We start from the raw sequence: 16,015 nt of genomic DNA, 5'->3' as shown, positions 1-16,015 counted from the left end.
ATTTTGAGGAATAAAATGTCTCTTTCTCTAACATGGAAATATGCTGCCTAACTACCTTGAGATGATTTCTGAACTATTTTTTTCTGAATGTTTTTCATTCTTCGTCTTACAAATGTCTATCTAGTCTGTATTTTTCTGTTTCCTAGACTCTTCGGCAGATAAGAGGACTATCAGGCCAATCTGTTGTGCCCAGTATATTTTTTTGGGTAAATACCATAGACCCTCGATCTCTGATGTTCCTTTCACTTCTTCACCACTTTAGATCCTCTGTGCTTATCCTAGCCTTTCTTGAATTCCATTAACTGTTTTTGCCTTCTTCCACTCCCTTTCCTTGAAGACATATTGTTTAATGCTGCTACTAATTTTGTCCCTTGGAGCCTCCAATTATGAACTCTTGTTCTAGGACTTCCAGTTTGCTGACAGAGGGTTTGTGTTTTGTATGATCCACCAGTAAAATCCTACCTGCTTGAATGATTGTGGTGAGCTCAGTTTGACTGAGTAAGACTGCTTTCCTCTGAGGCTTTAATATACTTCCCCACTACACTTTAATATACTTTTGCCCACTACACTTGACAGAAACAGCACTCTGTAAAGTCTGCAATGACCTGTTCCTTGCCAGATCCAAAGGTCACTATTCCATCCTCATCCTCCTCGACCTATCTGCCGCCTTTGACACCGTCAATCATAATTTACTTCTTGACACACTGTCCTCATTCGGGTTCCAGGGCTCCGTCCTCTCCTGGTTCTCTTCGTATCTTTCCCAACGCACCTTCAGAGTATTTTCTAATGGCTCTTCTTCCACCCTTGTCCCGCTCTCTGTTGGGGTTCCTCAAGGATCTGTCCTTGGACCGCTTCTTTTCTCGATATACACCTCTTCCCTGGGCTCGCTGATCTCATCACATGGTTTCCAGTACCATCTCTATGCTGATGACACCCATCTTTACCTCTCCACTCCCGACATCACAGTTGAAACCCAGGCCAACGTTTCGGCCTGCCTTTCAGACATCGCTGCCTGGATGTCCAACTGGCATCTGAAACTGAACATGGCAAAGACTGAGCTCCCTTGTCTTTCCACCCAAACCCCCTTCTCCTCTTCCCCCACTTTCTGTCTCTTTTGACAACGCCCTCATCCTCCCCGTCTCTTCAGCCCGCAATCTCGGAGTCATTTTCGACTCCTCCCTCTCCTCTGCCCATATCCAGCAGACAGCTAAGACCTGTCGCTTCTTCCTCTATAATATTAGCAAAATTTGCCCATTCCTCTCTGAACAGACCACCCGAACCCTCGTCCACTCACTCGTTACCTCTCGTCTTGACTATTGCAACCTTCTCCTCACTGGCCTCCCGCTTAGCCACCTATCCCCCTTCAATCTGTCCAAAATTCCGCCGCACGTCTTATCTACCGCGTGAACTGATACTCTCATATCACCCCTCTCCTCAAGTCACTTCACTGGCTCCCGATCCGCTACCGTATACAGTTCAAGCTTCTCCTATTGACCTTCAAGTGCACTCAATCTGCAGCCCCCCATTACCTCTCTACCCTCCTCTCCCCATATGTTCCCACCCATAACCTCTGCTCTCAGGACAAATCACTCCTATCTGCACCCTTCTCCACCACCGCTAACTCCAGACTCCGCCCCTTCTGCCTCGCATCACCTTATGCCTGGAACAGACTTCCCGAGCCCATACGACATGCGCCCTCCCTGCCCATTTTCAAGTCCTTACTCAAAGCCCATCTCTTCTCCCTTGCTTTTGGCGCCTAACCACCTTCCCCATTCATGATACCTACACTGACTACATAGTTTGTTACCTTTAGATTGTAAGCTCTCTTGAGCAGGGACTGTCCTTCCCCATGTTTAAACTTGTACAGCGCTGCGTAACCCTGGCAGCGCTATAGAAATGCTAAGTTGTAGTAGTAGTAGTACTTCACCCATCAACCACTGTCTGTCATATGGGAGGAAAGTCTATGGGAAGGGCAAAGGCTCCATTTTTAAGTAGCTGAGCTTGTACTGTAGATTGACGGGATTATAAGCATGTTTTAGAGTGACAGGGGACTTGATGATTGCTTCTGGTTACTGCTTTCAGAATTGTCAGTAGGAATTTGAGAAGGGTTACCAAGGCTTCAGAAATCCTCCAGGTGCTTATGTCTTTTCGACAGCCTAAAATGAAATTCACTTATCTAGGGTATTAAGATGCAAGAAGTGAATTTCATTTTAATAGGAGAAAAAAAAGGTCATAAAAATATAAAAGATATAAAATAGATATTAGCATAAAGTGATTTAAGATACTTTTTCCAAAAATATTTGCACTGATAATGATATAAAGTGATGAACTTCCAGCAGCAATTGATGGAATATCATTTCTAATGGTCCAATAGCTCTACATGAAATTGGTTAAAGTTATTTGATAGCAGGTGTTGTATATATTATGGGAACAATATAAGTGATATCCTGCAATTTTAAACAGTGAGTAGATATTAGCCAATTGATATATTTCTAAATCTTGCTACCACTGCACTGTAGTGGATTTACATACATGCTTTACCTGCGTGTAGGGCTTACCATTGCTGTCTTAAAAAAACAGAGTTGTAATATTAAGTTCATTAGTCTGATTCATTTATTGTACCCTAAGCTAAGTCACAATGGATACATTGAGTATTCTTCGGTTTACAATCACTCTAGCTCTTCAAATAATGCTCAAAATTCAAGAGAGTTTCTAGGTAACAGCAAGTCAAAGCAGTGGGATGTTTTCCTTCACATTTCAACAGTTTCTCTTGAAATCAATCATAGTTAGCCTTTCCATTTTAACTAGATAAAATAGACATCTAATCTCAACAGCTGTCACATATTTATTGCTGTCACTTAACATGTTGATGTACATGCATTATTCCGAAGACCTGGTATTATTGATGCATATATTGGACATTCATATTTTGAAATACCCTATTAAGGGGTGTAATTATCAAAGCGGGCTACTGTTAAGTCATGTTATTTTACCAGTAATTTGTGCTATTTTAGGACAGGTCCTATTTTATGCAATGAGACCTACTAATTAAAAACTTAAGAATAAAATAGCTCATCTTAACGGTAACCCACGTTGATTACTCCGCCGCCCATGGGCTTGTAATATAAATTTGATCTCTTTTCCGTGTGTATATATTGTATACAAGGGAAGATTTTCATAAAATTTACAAAATTAAATTAGTTAGATAAGGGTGTCTTAAAAGAAACCAGTCAAACAATATAGCAACAAAAAAGAATCCAAAACAAATTAACTATATAATAAATTATACCATGACCTATCCATGTGATTGAGAACATGTCCACATCAATTTTTATTTAAAGAAAATCAAAGTTAAAAGACACATCTTTACCCATCCCCCAACCACTTCCTTTGGATCAAGTCAACAAAACCCAATTATTAATCATTTTTATCTTGAAGAAAAACTCCTAATTGAATCATATCAAAGAAGGTATACCTATTTCCCAAATAGCCCGTTAGACTCTTGCAGGGAAACTTGAGAATAAAGGATCTTCCAACCCTAACACCAGTGCTTGAGCTTGAGAAAGGGTTTCTTTCTCATTTGTAGCCCTGGCTACATTGAGAAAAGGGACACATTCTGTCCCCAAAAGGAAACATCTTTTAATGTTTAAGTCTTTTTATTGTCAAAAATAACAGTTAATACATGCAGAATTTGGTCACTTAAGGAACAATTCAGTTTCACCAACATTTATCTCTTCTGCTATCAACAAATAACTTTTCTTTTCGTATTTCCCCCCTACCCTCCCCCCCTTTCCCTCCTTCCCCCCCTTTTTTTTATCCCTCTTTATTCTTATTGTATTGAACTTTAACAACTTAGAACAAACTGTTACACTAATCCAATATATAGGCGTTTTTAAACTCTGGATCAACCATTTAATCCTTGTCTCTCAAAGATTACTTAAGCTGACATTGTGTGGTCAGTCTCTCCAAGGTAACTATGCCTTCCGATGTGGTCTATACCACGGTACCAGCAGCCTCCGCCCATATCTGGCCGAGGCCACCACCCCATAGACTGATATCCATAATCGAGTGAGAGGTGTTTGTTTCTTATCACCTCCCATTCCACCACTTTTGTGCATGGATTCAGGATTTATCCCACTTGGCCTCTATGGCCTACTTGTTACTTAACAGAACCTCCAAAACTAGAAGAGGAGAGAGAGGGAGAAAAAAAAAAACCAACAAAAACAAACTATAAACCCTTTAATACTAAACTTCGCGCACGTGAGGACAAGGCTTGAATGTAAGGTCTCCAGATCTCCAAAAAATGTGTTCTTTTCTTCTGGGAGAGTCCCACCGCCCTGCGCTCATGCAGCAGTAAGTCATGGAATCTGTTCCTCCAATTCCAAAAGTCTGGTGGGTCCACACTCAACCACCCATTCATGATCAGCTTTTTCCCCATCAGGCAAGCTTTATGGACCAGTTCTTTCTGGCCTCCCCTTTGGAGGGCAAAAAGTTCATATTTATCAAATAACAATTCCAACAGGGCGGCTAAGGAATTCTTGGGGTCTGTGAGGTGCACCAAAATATCATCCGCATACGCGGAGATCTTGAACTCAGCCGAACCCCATGTCACTCCTGTGATTTCCGGGTGGGACACTATTTCTCTGATCAATGGGTCAAGTGCCAGTACAAACAATAGCGGGGATAGCAGACACCCCTGCCGCACTCCACTCCTTATCGAAAATGTTGATGACCATTCCCCATTGATCCATATGAACGCTTGTGGGCTCAGATAAAGGGCCTCCACCGCCTTCCTAAAAAAACCCTCTATTCCTACTCTCCGCATAACTTCAAACATGAACTGCCACACCACCTGGTCGAAGGCCTTCTCTGCATCAAAACTTACGAGCAGAGAAGGCTGTTTCTGTTCTTCCACTCTCTCTAAGGAAGCAATAAGAGCTCATACATTGCTTACTACTGATCTTCCCTTTACAAACCCAATTTATGGGGTTTTGTTACACTATAGAAGATCTGTGATTATTTGTGACAAAAGTGGATTTTTTTCACAAGTGTTTGAAAGGATGCCTTGTATTATAGTCTGAATAAGGTACAAGATCATATCACTTACAATAAAAAAAAACTACAGCAATTCGAACCAGAAAGCTTAGCACATGGATCATAAATATGTCTCACTACTGAAAGGACACAAATGAGCTAAAAACAAACCCACAATTTCCATAGTGAGCAAGTGAAGATAGCAGTATAACCTTCAAATTCTTAAAATGTTTTTATTTCCCAAAACAAACAAAAAAATCAGGGGGGGGGGTATTAAAATGATTTACCTTCCTCTCCTCTCTCACTTCTCTTTCTCTCTCTTTATCCCCTCTGCTCTGCATGATTTTCTGTTTTTTTGTTTCTCCCCCTCACACCACCTGTGATCCACTTTCAGCCTTTTTCACTGTATTCCAAGCCTCATTCTGATGCTCCAGGAGTCTCTCTGTGTATTCCAAGCTTCATTCTGGTGCTCTGGTAACCTCTCTCAGTGTGTTCCAAGCCTCACTCTGGCATTGTCAGGTACTTGTGACCTGGATTGGCCATTGTTGGAAACAGGATACTGGGCTAGATGGACCATTGGTCTGACCAGTATGGCTATTCTTATGTTGATGTCTTCCATCCTCTCAGGAAACTTGTGACAATGTCCTATCCTCACGGAGTCCTTCAAATTAGGAAGTCATACCTGCGGGATTCCTGCTGACTCCCAGGGATTCCCGCAATCCCTGTTCCCATACAGCTCTCTAGTCCATTCCCCCTTCCTCCTCATCCTCCTGTCTCCCTGCAAGTAGATAAAAAATCTTTGAGACTTTGTAAACAATGTGGTATCTTCAGGGCATCTCTCAAGTACATCTTCCACAGTTCCTGAAGTAAAAAGTCTAATTTTGTGAAAATTGATCAGTTTTAGATTAGAGTTCCTAGATACAGTTCTCCAAAATCTTCATCTTGTTATGGAAAACTGGTCATATAGATTGAGAGGGAAGAAGGCTCATATTTCTAGCCTATTGAAAAAGACACATAAACACCTTGTGTGCTTATAAAAAGTACTAAGTGTAAACAGGCAGTAATAGTGACTAGATTGAAGCTGCAGGCATTTATGCCTGCCCTGGAGCAGATGTAAATGATAATCCAGTACAAAATTTCATCCTGCTTGTCTAACATTGCTGCTTGGATGTCTCTTCGCTATCTGAAGCTAAACATGACTAAAACTGAACTTCTCATTTTTCCCCCTAAACCCACCTCCCCTCTTCCTCCATTCTCTATCTCTGTTAATGGCTCTCACATCTTCCCTGTCTCCTCGGCTCGTAATCTTGGTGTCATCTTTGATTCCTCTCTCTCCTTCTCTGCACATATTCAACAGATCGCCAAAACCTGTCGTTTCTTTATCTACAACATTAGCAAAATTCGCCCCTTCCTTTCTGAATACACTGCCAAAACCCTTATCCACACCCTTGTCACCTCTCGCTTGGATTATTGCAATTTACTTCTTACTGGTCTTCCGCTCAGTCATCTCTCTCCTCTCCAGTCTGTCCAAAATTCTGCAGCATGGCTTATTTTCCACCAAAATTGTTATTCCCACACTAGCCCACTCCTCAAGTCACTTCACTGGCTCCCTGTCCGCTTCCGTATACAGTTCAGACTTCTCTTACTGACCTTTAAATGCATCCATTCTGCAGCTCCCATTACCTCTCCACTCTCAGCTCTCCCTACATTCCTCCCCGTGACCTCCGTTCGCTGGACAAATCTCTCTTGTCGCCCCCCTTCTCCTCTACTGCTAACTCCAGGCTTCGTTCCTTTTCTCTCGCGGCACCTTATGCCTGGAATAAACTTCCTGAGCCTGTACGTCTAGCTCCATCTCTACCTGTTTTCAAATCTACCTTTTCATTGCTGCTTTTGGCTCCTAGCCACTACTCATTTGCCTCCCCCTTGTTCCTTCTCACCCAGTACTTCCCTCTCCCTTATTGTCTTGTCTGTCTGTCTATGTTTTAGATTGTAAGCTCTATTGAGCAGGGACTGTCTCTCTGTGTCAAGTGTTCAGCGCTGCGTGCGTCTGGTAGCGCTATACAAATGCTAATAATAATGATAGCATGTAAAGTGTTGTGTGTATAAACTGGAACTCTGCTCAAACTCCACCCCCAGAACATTCCTACATGTGAGTCATATAAATGTGTGCGCATTCTTGTGCATGTTCCACTTGGAAACCCTAATACATGCATAAAACAGGATTTTATGGGTGAAATATATATATTTAAAAAATCACTGATGTAAGCAGGAGTTACATGTACTAAATTTTCTTTGAAAGGAGGAAAAGACCTCAGAAGCTCGGCATTTTAACAGTATTATTGGTGACTGAAATAGCTGTGCGAACGTCCTCATAGGTCTAAACCTTCTCTGTTTTTTGGGGTTTTTTTAAACCATTTTTTTAAATGTATGGTTCATAATTTTAATTTTCAGTACATTATATTGGTAGTTTCTAATTCAAAAGTGAAAACGTGAACACACTTATCCTCAGCATAGTAGTCAGTGTTTTGCTTGATCGGGTTGCTCAACAGTGCACCTGTTTTCACGATACGCTTCTTCAGGAACAAAGACCGTCAATTTTGCCTTTTTGATCCTAGTCACAGAAAAAGATTTATTAATACCAGCAGCTACATGGACTTATTACTGTAGCCTTTGACTTTATTAACATCTTTGTTTGGAATAAACATTTTTCAAGATACAGTGTCTTCACATGTTTTGCCTCTGTGCTGCCAAAATTGAAATATATATATTTATTTTTATTTATTGCATTTGTATCCCACATTATCCCACCTCTTTGCAGGCTCAATGTGGCTTACAATGTATCATGGATAGTGGAAATGAAAGGAGAATTGACATTTAGTGTTACAGAAGTATTTTGGGTTGCATGGTAATGGAAAACATGATAATGATATAATGTAAGGTATTCTTAACATTATTAGATATATGTGGGGATTTCACATGTTTTGGTCTTTGTGGTATGTCTTGTTGAAGAGATGGGTCTTCAGCAGTTTGCGGAAGTTGGTCAGTTCATAGGTCGCTTTTAGGTTGCGTGGCAATGCGTTCCAGAATTGCATGCTTTTATAGGAAAAGGTTGATGCGTGCATTAGTTTATATTTTAGGCCTTTGCAGTTGGGGAAATGAAGATTAAGGAATGTGCGAGATGATCTTTTGGCTTTCCTGGGTGGTATCTATAAAATTGTCCCCAATATATGTAGTCCCTGGTAATCATAGAGCTTGAACTTGAGTCTACAGCCTCAATTGCTGTTCAGGGTAGCCTAATTTACACTCTTGGTTCTTCAGTTTTCATACTGTAACCTTAGAAAAGTCACATGTCTGCACACTAGGATACAGGAATCCATTCTGTCCATTACTTCCCAGATATCTGCAAAGGATGTCCTCCTAATAGGGCATAACTCCTCTCTCTATAGGAATCATGTAGATCTTGCTTTAGTTTTCTAACCTGAGGAGTAAACTTGCCACCCTGAGCCATCGTCTGTTCCACATACTGACTATTCTACACATAGGATCTCACCGTTGCTTTCCTTTGTCTGTTCTTTCAAATTCAGAGTCTCAACATCTCTTCCAGGATCTCAATGTAGGTCCAGGTCACACTTCAATGGGAGAGATGCTAACATTAGGCGTCTATGGGGCAGAGGGAGGGAATTTACTGTTAGAGCTGAGATTGATCTTAAAGTATATGGGGGCAGACACAGAGTCCTCCTCTAAAACAGCAACATGGATGTACCATTTGCCCGTGGACCACTGCAGGCATTTCTGCAGGATATGTTATCTTTTTACAGGTATTGCATATTAATCTATAAATCTCTTTTGTGTTGAAAGGCTATTAATGAGGTTCAGATTCAGTAGGATGTTTTGATAGTTTTAATTTGACAATCTAAAATATATCTACATTATTGATCATAAAAGTAATGAAATATTATGTAATGCCTCTGACTATTAACTTTATTGTGGTACAGAGTAATTTCTTGTTGTCAGGCATCACAAAACGAATGATTTAAGAATATGACTCATTCTACGGCATCAGCTAAAGCAGATGTTCATGGAGGCAGGGTATATTGTGATGTATATTTAATATGAGTATTATCTGTATTCAGTAGCATTGTTATGTACAGTTAGCACTGTGTTTTAGGGCTGTTTTTCCTAGTTTGCAATGTCCTCTGATTTACTCTTGTGAGCTTTCCCTATTGGCTGTTAGCTCTGAGTTAAGGCCAGCCCTCCCTCTCTGCCCTCGCGGGCTCTATGAGAGAGCCCAGTCTTGCTAGCTTGCCTTTGTGATAAGCAGCTGTTCTAGGGGCTGATCCCTCCTTAATTTACTGTAATTCAATCATTTTTCAGCATTCCCCTAAGTCAATCCCCATTTATTTTCACTGAGTTTCTCCCCCTTATTTTCCTCTGAGTGTTGCAGCTTTTCCTCTCAGCTGGGCTGAGGTTCTGGCCATCTCCTTGCCTCTGGGGTGGCTAGATACAGACTCTATGTGCAGAAGGCAACAATTCTCTTTTAAGCAACTGAACTGTAATTTGGATTTTCTTTGTTATGAGTGCTACAATAAAGATTTGTTTAAGAATTGAGAATCTACTAGTAAAGCTTCTACTTGGGGATTGTTTGAACTGGCTGTTTAGCTACACCATACTTTGCCTAGAACAGTACAGCTTGAATTTGCTTGACTATGTCTTATAAGAAATTGACCCAAGGGGTCTTATAAAAACACAACTCCTTTCATGTATACATTGAGCAAATAATGTTAGACTAGCATGGGCAGAGAATTTCACAGCCACTAACATCTTTTGCATTCTTAAAGTACCTTTTGAACTCTGTACCTGTGTTTATGTAGCTTTTTATGTAACCATACAAGTTTCTGGACTGGGCCAGGCCCCTCCTACATATGACACACTTCCACAGTGCAGCAGGTTCATGTTTGAACCTTCTGTTTGACTGAGCCAATAAGGTTTGGGCGCACACTGGGGACATATATTTCAGCCTATGAAGGGAAGAATGCCTCTAGCATGGCAGCACTTTGTGTCTGTAGAGTAATATTAAGCAAATGTCTTGCAGGAGAGCATTTTAGCCCTTGGGGTTGGCAAGGATGAAAGTAATTTAGGTATGCTGTTTAAGGTGTGGGTTGGGATACGGGTCTTAATATAATGGAGGAAATGGGACATTTTAAAATACAAAATTTTGTCATCAGTTGTTTACATAGTAATAAGGTTTGAGAGGGGGTGCTGTTGAGCCGATGAACAAGATGGACACCTGAGATCTTTGCTCCTCCTGCTTAACTTAGATTATCACTTCAAGTGCACATTTTACCCAGTGATTCACACTGAATTATTTGATACTGAATCCTCCTCTAGTCCATCTATAATGTCAGCGCAAAACTGGGAGAAGCAGAAGCACAAAACCTGCTGCCAGCAGGTTCAAACAGGGGTGACCCAAGGCAATCTGACGCCCGAGGCAGGGATGAAATGGCCCCCCAGCATCACCACCCTGCCACTCCTTTCTGTCACCCCAGCCATGGTCTAGCATCTCTCCCCCACCCCCCCCCCCCCCCCCCCCCCCAACGAGCCTATCTTCTTTTTTTTGTTTTTCAAAAGTTGGCAACAATCCCCATACGCTGCCCTGCCACCAGCACTGGCGTCTCCTCTGTACTGCAACCCACGTCTGAGGAAACGGGAAGTTACGTCAGAGAGGCAGGCCACAGTACAGAGGAGATGCCAGTGCCGGCGGCATTTAGCGTATGGGGATCGCTGCTGCCACCTACTTTTGAAAAACAAACTAAGAAGGTAGGCTACAGGCCAAGAAGGCGGCTATCAGTTTCATATCTTGATTCAGAAGGGAGATGGATCGATAGGACCCAACCTGCTCGGGATCCTTGCCTGGTTTAGGAAGCTAGACCACACAGGCCACGTTGTCTGGTATTCCTGTGTCCTCCCCCCGCAACAGCATTACATATTGTGCTTAAAGATGGAACTACCAAGTCTTGAAATATCTTATAGTATTCTAGGCCTAGCCCATCAGGCCTTGGTGCTTTCATGAGTTTAAGAGATTTAGCTCTGGTAAGCAATTGTACTGCAGTAAAGGGTACACTGAGGGCCCATAATTGATCCTCCATGAATTGTTGTAATGCCAAACCTCGGAAAAAGTCATCCAAGTCAGCAGAGTCGAAGTCCCATTTACTGTACAAATTTAGTATAATATTGAACAAATTGTTCCATCACTTGTGCTTCCGTATCATATTCCCCCCTCTTCCCATCCTTGATAGAAGTAACCAGCTGCTTCTTTTTCGGGGACGAACCAAGATAGCCATGAGTTTGCCTGTGTTTCCTCCTCACTAGTGAAGCTTATATCTTTGATAATATAAAGACTGCTCTTCTATTTTGTTCAAAAGGGCCTCAGTCTTCCTCCGGATGTCCTGATATGCCAGTTTAGAGCTATCAAGATGATTAAGGTGGGTGCGCCTAAAGGCCTGGTGGTGTTGGGTCAGACTAAGCAACTCCCTTTCCCACACCCTTTTCTGGTGGGAAACATATGTTATGATGTATCTCCAGGGCATTTCCTTCGATGCGTGCCAAAAACTTACTGGGCCCACATCAGAGGTAGTGTGCATAATAGTCAAGCCATTTGGCTGTTTAAAAAAAATCCTAAAGTCTGGATCATCATATAGGTGGTGGGTCAGATGCCAAGTCCTAATGGCCTGTTTCTGGGTAAAGTTCAAAGACATCCCCACCGGGCGTGGTCCAAGACAGTGGAAGTATGGATCTCAATCTCCTGGGTGTTGGGAAAAAAGGCAATTATCTACTGAAATGTATTCTAATCTTGCATAAACATTATGGGCATGGATTAAAAAGTATAATCCTTGACATACAGGTGCAAAACCCTACAGGCATCTAACAGCTCAAGCTGCTGGGTAGGAAATTCACTCCCTTATCATGATCAAAGAGTCTTTTCTTGGGGGGCTTACAGTCTAGGATAGGATCAGCTATTATGTTAAAATCCCCTCCCAGGATCACCTTACATTTTGGGTACCCTGCTAGACTAGCTGCCAGGTTAGAAAAAAATGTATGATTATACACATGGGGAGCATATATGTTATATAGAAGCACCTTCATGCCTCAAAGGTCTCCCAGTACAATAATAAATCTACCATCCCTGTTTTGAATCTACTTGTGAAAGTGGAATGGCAGTTGTTTATACACCAAGATGGCCACCCCCATTTTTCTGCCACTAAAGGCTGAAAAATAGACCTCCCCCACCCAATATCTTCTGAGTGTTAGATGTTCCCCACTAGTGAGGTGTGTCTCTTGTAGGTATGTAATGTCAGCATGTAATTTTTTCAAACAGGTAAACATACTTGTGCGTTTAATTGGGGATTTAATGCCATCTACATTTAAAGTAACAAATCAGCCATAGACCCCATGCATATATGAAGTCCCTGCGTGGCACTCAAATAATTGGCTTCTGACAGGCCCCCCTCAGCCTTATTCAGATTGTCTAGAAATGGCTTCGCCTCCTCTGTGGAGTGCAGAGTCTCTGTTTTACCTGCACACTAAATCCGCAGCCTAGCAGGAAAGATCAAAGCAAATTGCTCCTTTCTCCAGTGCAGTTCAGAGCAGTGCAGGGACATAAGCTTTCTCTAGGCCACCACCCGCATTGAATGATCGTTCAAAGGACCTGCTCTCTGGTAAATCCTCAGCAGAACTTCTTTCTCCTGCCAGTTGAGATCCTGGTCTGGCTCTGGACTTCTCTTTCTACTTGGCCCCAATCAGGTGCGTCGCTCACAGCCATACTGCATGCCTTCTACCGGGAGCCTGAGCTGCTCCGGGAGCCATTTGGCAAAAATATGGCACAAGCTGGCTTCCTGCACCGACTCAAGGAGGCCGACAAGGTGCAAATTATTCCTCTGTTGACAATTTTCCTGCTCCTTCAACCTATTATGCAGCTTTGTAACTAACTCAGTGCGCTGTTGCACCATGTGAGTGCTGGCATCCTCCTGGGCTGATGCTCTCTGCACCATCTCCGCTAAACTCCTATTGGTGTCCGACTTTTCATTGAGTTCATCAGCTGCCGATTGCAGTTTATTCAAGCTGTCTGCTAAGGCTGCTGAGATGGCGCAGATAATTTTCTGTACCCAGTCCCCTGCTTGAAAGGCCGCCTATTCTGTTGCCATCTTAATCACTGGGGATCGCGCCTTATCTTGAGGTACCCTTGTCTATTTCATCGGCATACCTCAATCTCTGACTCATAAACAAGGCAGTATGGCAGTGCAGTAGCTTAATTATTGTCACCACCAAAGTCAGTGACAGGTTTTGAAAGGAAAATGCAGTTAAAAGCAGGATTTTAGAAGGTCTCCAACAAAGCTCCATGGTCCCCTGTCTGCTGAGGTAGGCTGCATCACGTGACCATCCTCTACTATCTCTCTTTATTTCCTATCATAGATTTGCCTTTGTTTTCTGTGGGCTGCAAATTTTAGCAAGCAGACTAATCTGTCTATTTATGGCAATATGCTAGTATGGCCATATTATGTATGTTTTCTCAATTGGAAGAAGTCACACATTTCTTTGCCAGTGGAAATACTGAACTTCTATGCCTGCATGGTGCCCTTATGAGGCAAATCACATGGAACTATTTTGTTTTCTCTGTTGAGCAGGGACTGTCTCTTCATGTTCAAGTGTACAGCGCTGTGTACGTCTAGTAGCGCTATAGAAATGATAAATAGTAGTAGTAGTAACATAGTAGATGACGGCAGAAAAAGACCTGTACGGTCCATCCAGTCTGCCCAACAAGACAACTCATGTGTGCTAGTAGTTTTGCTGTATCCATCTGCTGGTTGATGGACACAACCCACAGGTTCTGGACTGGTCTGGTGGGACTAAAGGAAAGAAAATTATCCAGTAAGGTATCATTTTTCCTTTTTGTGTAATTTGCCAGAGAACTATTCTCTCTTTTCCTTCTCTCTTTTTTTAAAAAATGTTTGTTTATATCCAACAAGACACAACTTAGTGTAGCAATTCCTACAATGCCATTTTTACAGAATTAACCATCAACCAATTTGGCCTTGTTTTTCCTGTGCATCTGCTAATTCTTGTTTTGGGGATTCTTCCAGATAGCCTCTTTGTTGTGCCCAGCTGTGCTTCTCTTAGCATCTTCAGTGCCCTTTCAACGCTCACATTCTCTTCTTAGCTTTCACTCCTTGACTACTTGAAATTGGCTTGAACATATATAAAGAGTGCCTCATTTGGGGGCCCCTTTTATCAAGTGGCAGTAGGGCTACCGCAAGGGTAGCACACAGCAAAACAGCACTAGTGCTAGGTGCACCCAGGTGCCCGGCGGTAGTTCTAAGTTTGCCGTGCACCATTTCCTGCGCTAGACAATTTTTTAGTTTGTAGCATGGGGGGGGGAGATAGGTGTTCCCGGCGGTAATCAGGCAGCAGACATTGCCATACGCTGCCTGATTACTGATGGGTTAGTGTGTGAGCCCTTACTGCTTACTAAATAGGTGGCGGTAAGGGCTCAGGCGGTAAATGGCCACACACTAATTTTGATACTAGCGCACAGTCATTAAAACAAATAATGCCCTTTTCCTGCTGCGGCAGTGTCATAGCCAGACCTGAAATTTTGGGTGGGCTCAGAGCTAATATAGGTGGACATTATGTATATAGGTATGAGTATTGCTTCTTGGGATTCTAGTAAATAATGCCTTAGAGTGCACTTGCTAACGGATTTCTAAGTAAATCGTCTGCCCAACAGCTGCCTTACATCAACATAAACCACATACATACTTAATGGAAGCACTGACATTTTTAAATATAGTTATATTGTCCCATATCTTAAACTTGACCATATATAAGTTTACTACTTCTTGGAGTGGAGTTAAGGAGTGGCCTAGTGGTAAGGTGCAGTGTGCCGTGGACCTGCGGAACTGGATTTGATTCCTGCTGTCTGAAAACGGGGGCAGTGGGTTGATCGCTTGGGGAACTGGGTTTGATTCCCACTGCAGCTCCTTGTGATCCTGAGCAAGTCACTTAATCCTCCATTGCCCCAGGTACAAATGATACTTAGATTGTGAGCCCAATTGTATTTGGGTCTGTAAACTGCATAGTCCCCAATGGGGGGGTCACTTGTGATATATCGAGTGCCATAAATAAATACTATAATGGCAAACCTTGCAACACACATGACATTATTCTGTACAGTAATGGCACGTATCCTTCAGACTTTGCCTTATAACAAATGTAAATGCCTGATTAAGCTGTATTCATAAAACAGGTAAAATACCTTTGAAGTCTTTTCTCTTCCCTCCCCCATCCATGCATCCCTGTAGCCCAGCATCAGCCCTACCCTTCCATTCTCTACCCCCCTCATCCACCCCTGTATCCTAACGTTAGCCCTGCCCTACTCCCTACCCCCATGGTCTGGCATCAGCCCTGCTCCCCCCCACACCAGCATGAAATCTACAACCTTTATTTTTTTGTAAACATTCTGGGCACTGCAGAGCCCACCCCCACCTAGAAACCCACCAACATTTAAATATTAAACATCTATTTTTTGTCCTGGATACTGCAGAACTCATCCCCACCCAAAAACCCAACATGAATAAAGTGTTAAAAACAAAACAAAACCCTGCGCACTCCAAAGCTCACCCCCACCTAGAAGCCCACCAGTATTACAAAAAACTTTTTTTTTAAACCTTAAACCTGGGCTTGAGCGTCTATGTCCTTCGATGAGGCCCTGATCGCTGTGGTCAGTGTGCACGTGGTGCTGAAAAGGAGGCCCAAGCTGGCTCCTTCTATGAGGGAATGGGGCTTCTGAATGCCCAGATTTCATCTGCACCGGTCAACTCCCTGCAGATTCTCATCAGGTCAGGTTTTCTGGGTTTGCGGAGACTGGAGGGAGACCTGTGCTATGGCAGACTGATGACCGCGGGCCACGGAGTCACAGGGCAGGCCT

The 16,015-nt window shown here is 42.6% G+C and overlaps 1 protein-coding gene across 1 annotated transcript in view; it reads left to right on the top strand.

The window, feature by feature from the left end:
- GAREM1 (GRB2 associated regulator of MAPK1 subtype 1) overlaps positions 1-16,015 on the top strand; it is a 286,008-nt gene that overhangs the window by 61,651 nt on the left and 208,342 nt on the right. The window lies entirely within an intron of this gene.

This window comes from Microcaecilia unicolor, chromosome 1, assembly GCF_901765095.1.
Source record: "Microcaecilia unicolor chromosome 1, aMicUni1.1, whole genome shotgun sequence".
Lineage (NCBI taxonomy): Eukaryota > Metazoa > Chordata > Amphibia > Gymnophiona > Siphonopidae > Microcaecilia > Microcaecilia unicolor.
This window is presented reverse-complemented; position numbering and strand designations above follow the sequence as displayed.